This window comes from Lissotriton helveticus, chromosome 3_1 (genome assembly GCF_964261635.1).
Source record: "Lissotriton helveticus chromosome 3_1, aLisHel1.1, whole genome shotgun sequence".
Classification (NCBI taxonomy): Eukaryota; Metazoa; Chordata; class Amphibia; order Caudata; family Salamandridae; genus Lissotriton; species Lissotriton helveticus.
In genome coordinates this window covers 244,553,535-244,560,643 of record NC_136061.1, presented here as the reverse complement: position 1 = coordinate 244,560,643, position 7,109 = coordinate 244,553,535, and the positions used below count along the sequence as shown (strand labels likewise).

Genomic DNA, 7,109 nt, shown 5'->3' with positions numbered 1-7,109 from the left:
CCAAAAAACCCCATGAAATGCTCTACTTCCCTTTCTGTTTGAGTCATCAATGCACAAAGGTACTCGGGGCATACTCATCACAAAGGGTGCCCTGCATATCTGGAGGCTGCACGCTGAAGCAATAGTAGACACACCTTTCTACGCTACTACCTAGTTTAGTCTTGCCCAGTGATCAAACTTTCCCAAAGTTGCACAATTGGTCGCTGCACTGAAAAATAATTTCGTCTTTACTCAAAGTTGAAAAGCGACTATGAATAACTGCACGCACTGATGCGTGGAAAAAGTAGGAAAAAAACCAGACATCTATGCAGCTTCCTGTTCATGTGATCGTGAAGATGTGCACATCTGAGGTAACTGTGCCCCCGCCGAAAGGAAGTGGCTCATCTCTGTGGCTTAGTTTGTTTTAAAATCTATTTCTTGCCAGCTGAACACGGAGCAGACATCAAATGTGGCCGTGGGATCCATACGTATGAACGCGACAAACGAGTCTCTAGTACAGAAAGACGACAAAAGCTTCGCTATCAAACTCCGCTGCTGAGACCTTGGAAGCTTGGAATCGGTTTGCATCAGGCCCTGAACGGGTAGGTCCTGCCTTTGACTGAATTGTGCTCATTTATGTCCGACAACAGGAAAGGAGGCATCCAAAAATCAGCTTCTCTACAAGAGCTGAACCTAAATCTTTACTGAAATGACTTTAGCTTGTGGAACCGTGTTCAACAAACCGAGTTGTGCATCACTGCAGCCTCACCGATGTGATTCTTTGCAACGTCTCTGGCTTCACATTCATAATGTGCTTTGACGGATACACTGCTGAAATGGTCGGCCAGAGTCGCTCTACAGCACTCGAATGTTGATCAGTGTGTACAGCGCCTCATACCACTGCTGTGACCCCAAGCACTTTCTGGGTGCTTGGGTACGAAGCAAGCCTGTCGGTTGTGATTGTCTGGTAAGGTGTGCTTTACAGCGTGGCAAGCATTGATGGTTGTGGGTCAGGCTCGAAAGGGTGCTCTGGTGTTGTGGAAGGCTCATAGGGAAGAAGAACTGAGGCAGGAGAGAGTCCGACAGCCTCAAGGTCACAAGTATCGAACACTCGGGTCTTTTCAGCGCTCCAGAACGAAGGCTGGTGGTTTAACATCCTTATTCTTGCTGGCATCAATTCCAGTGACAGCTTCTGTAAAGAGCAGGTCATACCACCAAGGAGGAGGGAGGTTTAGGCCTGAATGGTGTCAATTTGGAAATGTGGGCGAATTGTGAGTTGCAAAAACACGAGTAATGTGCCAAGGTTGGCTATTGAGGGAAGACGGTCATGAAAAGGCTGTGCCTTGCCAAGGGAAGCCAGTGTAAATTCCAAAGAGTTGGGTGATATGGTCAGTGTGTGTAGGTATAGAAGCTGTAATGCTCGGGATTTGCTCAGTCTGCAGAGTAGGATTACAGTCCACTGCCGTAATCTAGACTTGAAAGGACCAAGGCTGTGGTGACCGGCACCATTACTGGGAACCACAGATGTAGAAATAGTGTCCTGCAGATTGCAGAGAGGAGGGTTGCTGGGTCGGAGATAGTTCAGGTTGGATCCGGGTTTGAGAGGAGAAGAGTTAAAAGATGCTGCATGTGGTTCAATGGTTAACACACTGGATGCACGGGCAAAGTGAACAGGAAACTGATCTAAGGGATTGTCCAGCTGTAGGATGTCGTCTGTATCGTCGGCATAGTACAGGAGGACAAGTTGAAGGAGTTGAGGAGAATTAATTTATGCACTGAAGAAAAGATGACCTAAGATGGAAACCGGCGTATTGCTGGCAGGGGCGTAGCTTGAACAGTAAGATTGAGGGGGGTGAGCTTCAGATTTCTCAATAATAACGCAGGGATAGAATATTAAAATACATTATACGACAAGGAGGGCGCATGAGAGGGGCTTAAGAGGCAACGAAGAGGGAGAAGAATGCGAATCGGTATGGGTACTAAGAAGGAGAAATCACATTATTTTGTAAAATAGCCAAAACATTTTTAATTCTTTTCAAACAGAGTGAGAGCGTGTGCGTGAGTGTACGTTTATGTATGTGTGTGAAAAACCTCAGGGTAATATCCGATTAACACCTAACCATACTCTGCTGAAAGCACCTGCGCCCAACTATTTATCACAAAATACATTTATTAGGGGGTGTAACACCCCTAAACCCCCCCCCCCCCCAAAGCTACGCCCCTGAATGCTGGTGACATAAACAAATTAAAGGAGCGATGCGAAAGGAAGCTTGAATATGATATGGGATCCTTCTGCCTTGTGGGAAGAGATCTAACCCAGGATGGTACCTTGAATTCTCATACCACTCGATGGCATGGTGTGGCAACTCAAAGGCAGGTGAGATATCTAGTTGCAGTAGGGCAGCAACTCAGTTCACGTCCATGGCTATTGCAATGGCCTCTCTCATGGCGATCAAGGAGCATTCCATCCCTCTGCTTGGGAGAAAAACATTTTGGTGCACAGAGAGAAGGGCAAAGATCTGAAAGAAGGCTGCTATCTCTAGGAGTTTGCAACAGTCCCTTTTTCGGATAAATAGGTCTGAAGCTTGATGGGTCCGCTGGATGGAGGCCCTGCTTCTTCAAGACAGGCTTATATGGGAGGGGTTAAGGTCACAGGGAAATATGTCAGAGCTCTGGGAGTGGTTTATAATGGCGCTGGCCAAAGGTGCTGCAGAGGAGGATGAATACATAGGGGGTGAAGGTTCAGCCAGCACAATTTGAGCAACCTTGTAATCAATAGGTTCTAATGCAGATGCTGAGGCCATGTGTACAACTCCATCTGTTATGCATTGTTCATCATGCAACATATTGGACCTTTTTCTAATTTTCCTAAAGCCAGAATATTCCACTAATTTCTCTCACCTTACACTCTATGCACCAATTTAGGTATTTAATTTCTTGTTATTTGACCTTACACTCAACTCAATAAATAACCTTCCTCTGCCATTGCAAGCCGTTGTCTTTTCCACGTTCTTTCACAACGAACAAAACTTGACGTGCGACTCTATAGCTCTTAGATATACTCTTACTACCTCGGCCCCCACAAGGTGTTTCTCTACCACTGCCGATCTGCCAGAACTGTACTGCTTCTTAGCCCCCTGTTACTACCACCCATCCCCCACATTCCCACTATTCCTCTATTGGGAATTGTTTCTTCTGTGTTTGACTATGCAACTGTAACTATTGTAACCATGTTTTTCCCTGACCGCCGAGACCTGAGCAACATGGGTGATGCCCGGTGGCGCTGCTAGACAGCTATAGAGGCGATCCGCCCTAGCTCACCACCTCGGCTGTCACCTACCCAGCCGGACATTGGGCACTGTTCTCCCAGTCTCGTCGATGCAGCCGTAACTATTGTAACCTTGTTTTTCCCTGACCGCTGAGACCTGAGCAACATGGCCGATGCCCGGTGGAGCTGCTAGACAGCTATAGAGGAGATCTGACCTGGCTCACCACCTCGGCCGTCACCTACCCAGCCGGACATTGGGCACTGTTCTCCCCGTCTTGTCTCCTTCCTCCCCCCTCCCTTAGTTGAATTACTGTAACATTGTTGTTTTGCCTATGTTCTACTATGCTCTGGTAACGGATGTAATTTTTAACTTGTAATGCTACGATTCCTCATGTAAAGCGCTCTGATACCTTCGGGTCTAGCCAGCGCTATATAAACTCTTCAAATAAGAAACAGCTAGCGTCAAGAGGGCTGTGGTTCTTAGGGGGCCTATAAAATACCCCTTTACCTCCCTACTATAGCCTCAGCATTCGACGGTCTTCATGTTCGAGCAGAGCCCGGTATAGGGAAGTGGTAAATGTGAGAGGAAATCCGGTAGCACAAGCTTTTTCAAATTCACAAAAGCCATCTAAAAATGCAAAGATGACCCAAGAAGCTCAATACAGAAGCAGTCAATACAAATGTTAAGAAAAACTAGAGGTTTATTCTATCGTCCTTCACCGTTGTCAAGCTATTGCCACCTCCCACTCAAAACCACATTTGGGCATCGAAGCGGGCAACCAAAGATCTGATTGACGTGATGAAGCAGGTCAACGCTTGCCTTCACAAACTGTAAGCCGTAACCTGTTGTTGTTGCATACATCGATAATGAGATCAGTAGCCTGAAAATCAGGCCTAGAGCACAGACAATCCTCTCCGCATCACAATAATAAATCTCAATGCACTACAGTAACATGAGGAGGCGTAATCCCAGATTATTAACACACCCCCAGGAGAACCACTGGCGAGGCCAGTGTGTCAAGGACCCTAGTTCAAGGAAAGAAATGAGTCCCCTGGTCGCTGTTCGAACTGTGAAATACAGAAATAATCAGGCGGTTCAGTGAGCGCCTCAAGTCTCGGTAACACTGCACCTGCCTCACCAACTGAAGATACGCTCCAGAGAAGAGGCAGGTTTCCGACTACTGCTCTCTATACCCTAATTTTCAGCATTTTTCATTATTTATGGGAAAAACATATAGGCAACTTTCTGTTGGACCAACCCCACTTGTCACACAGCACAGAATACCTGGCAGTGACTTGGTTAAAATAGAATACATCCATGCAACGTATCACTGCAGAGTAGCTTGTGTTTGCACAATCAAACATTCAAATTAGCAAGCACATGATGAAACAAAATGGAATCTTTGTTGTTAAGAGGGCGTTCTCAAAAAAAATTGGATTGCAGTGGGGTGGGTTGGTTTGAGTGGAGTGGATTGGTTTGAGTGGGGTGAATTTGATTGAGGTGAACTGGATTGGCGTGGTGGAGTGGGGTGGATTGGAGTGGAGTGGGATGGATTGGAGTGAGGTGAGGTGAGGTGAGGTGGAGTGAGGTGGGGTGGATTGGAGTGGGGCAGATTGGATTGGCGTGGTGGAGTGGGGTGGATTGGAGCGGAGTGGAGTGGGGTGGGGTGGATTGGAGTGAGGTGAGGTGGAGTGAGGTGGGGTGGGGTGGGGTGGATTGAGGTGGGGCGGATTGTTGTAGATTGGAGTGGGGTGCATTGGAGTGGGGCGTATGGTTGTGGATTGGAGTGGGGCAGATTGTAGTAGGGAAGATTGTTGTGGATTGAGTGGGGCAGATTGTTTTGGACTGGAGTGGGGCAGATTGTTTTAGATTGAGACAGTCAAAAGGAAACACAATACTTGCGCTACTGTGTCGTCATAACCTCTACAAGCAAATAACATTTATTTGACCAACTCTCAGATGCTCCCATGTACACGCGTTTTACTTGGGCCAATACCTTCATGAGCTTTTTCAAGGATAAGGAAAAGTTGCAGGTCACAATTCAATAAATCAATGTAACATTGAGGCATGATGAATGGGGCATGTGGGAACATGTGTACAAGCCACTTAAGAAATCTATTTACAATAGGGATTCAAATAAAGCAGGTTGATCTGGCAGCAGCAAGAAGGGAGACAGGGCTGACAGAAGCCCTTTAAGAGTGCCTAGAGAAAAGCCCTATTGGGCAAGGGTCAAAATAAAGAGAAGGACTTGAGCGAGCGTAGCAGAAAGATCAATAGACCTTTCCGTACAATATCTTACAAATTTTTGCCACCAACAGGCGAACGTGGTCTTGGTAGAGGGATGCCTGGCTGCCAAAACATTGCAGACTTTGGGAGGAAGGTCAGATGCTATCAACTTCCGCCACTCAATCTCCATGCAAAAAGTCATAGAGTTGACAGGTTTGGATGAAGGACCCTCCCCTGGTGCTGCGACAGAAGAGCCTCCTGAAGGAGCAACCTAATCGGAGGATCGATGCGCAGTTGGAGAAGCTCGGGATACCATGCCCAGTCCAGAGCCACAAGAATGACTTGGGCCTGGTCGCTCCTGATCTTCTTGAGCACTTTGGACAGGATTGGTATTGGCAGAAAGGTGTACAGGAGGCCTAGGCTCCACTCAAGATGAAAAGCCTGACTGAGCGAGGGAAGCCTTTGGAACTCCAGCGCACAAAACTGCTGACATTGCGTGTTGTCAGCAGAGGCAAACAGATCTAACCAAGGCTCTCCCCACTTCTGAAAGAGACCTTCCACCCCTGTCAGATGGAGACACCATTTGTGATCCAATAGGTATCAACAGCTGAGTTTGTCCGCTCTGGCGTTCAGAGAGCCTGCCAGGTGTTGAACTACTAGGGATATGCCCTGCTATTCCGGCGAAGTCCAGTGATGCAGGGCCTCATGACAAAGGGTCCGCGACCCCACCTGCCCTGCTTGTTGCAGTATCACAAGGTGCTGGTGTTGTCCGTGAACACCTGAACCAGTTTTCCCATGATGGAAGGAAGAAAAGCTTTAAATGTCAAGCAAATCCTTTGGAGCTCCAGCAAGTTGCTGTCGAGTCCGGATTCCGCCGGAGACCAGAGTCTTCTATCTCTAGCTCTACCTCTCTCAGATGGCTGCCCCATCCCAGGAATGAGGCATCTGTCACTACTGTGTGATCTGGTTGGGGATTGGAGGGGTCAGCCTCTGACCCAATCATGGTTGGTCAGCCGCCACTGCAGGTCATGTGTAGTTCTCTCAGAGATTTGGACTATGTCAGAGAGATTCCCCTGACGTTGCGCATACGGGAACTTCAAGTCTCGTTGCAGAGCCTGCATTTGCCATTTGGCATGTGTCACTAGCACGATGGAGGATGCCATGAGGCGCAGCAGCCTCAGAGTCAGTCTCACCGAAATCCAGGATAGAGGCTGAAACATCGGTATCATGGCCTGATTATCCTTCACTCGCCACTCGGGAGGATAGGCTGGACACTGCAATGTGACCAGAAAAGCTATGATGAAAGGGAGCACCAGAGAGGGAGTCCGGTGGGACTTTGGCAGGTTGATAGTGAACCCCAGTGAAAGCAGAAGGTTTGCCTTTGTATGAAGGTGGGAAAGGACAGTCTGGGGCGAGATCACCTTTAACAGTCATTCGTCGAGACAAGGGAAGACTGACACCCCTGATCTACGCAGGTGAGTTGCGACGACCGCCATCACCTAGGTGAACACCAGAGGGCAGATGCTAAGGTCAAAGGGGAGCACTGAACTGAAAGTGCTTGTGGCCTACCTTGAACCGCAGGTAACTCAGATGGGAGGAGTGTGGCTCACTGATTAGAGCGGCAGACTCTGATGC

General features: G+C 48.0%; 2 protein-coding genes across 9 annotated transcripts in view; one reads left to right on the top strand and one right to left on the bottom strand.

Moving 5' to 3' along the window:
• The window catches only part of NF1 (neurofibromin 1), a 2,143,703-nt gene that overhangs the window by 569,297 nt on the left and 1,567,297 nt on the right, over positions 1-7,109 (bottom strand). The window lies entirely within an intron of this gene.
• The window catches only part of EVI2A (ecotropic viral integration site 2A), a 30,606-nt gene continuing 23,916 nt past the window's right edge, over positions 420-7,109 (top strand). Inside the window, exon 1 of the mRNA XM_078679712.1 lies at positions 420-581. The gene's annotated coding sequence lies outside the window, so the exon portion shown is untranslated. The remainder of the gene's footprint in view (positions 582-7,109) is intronic.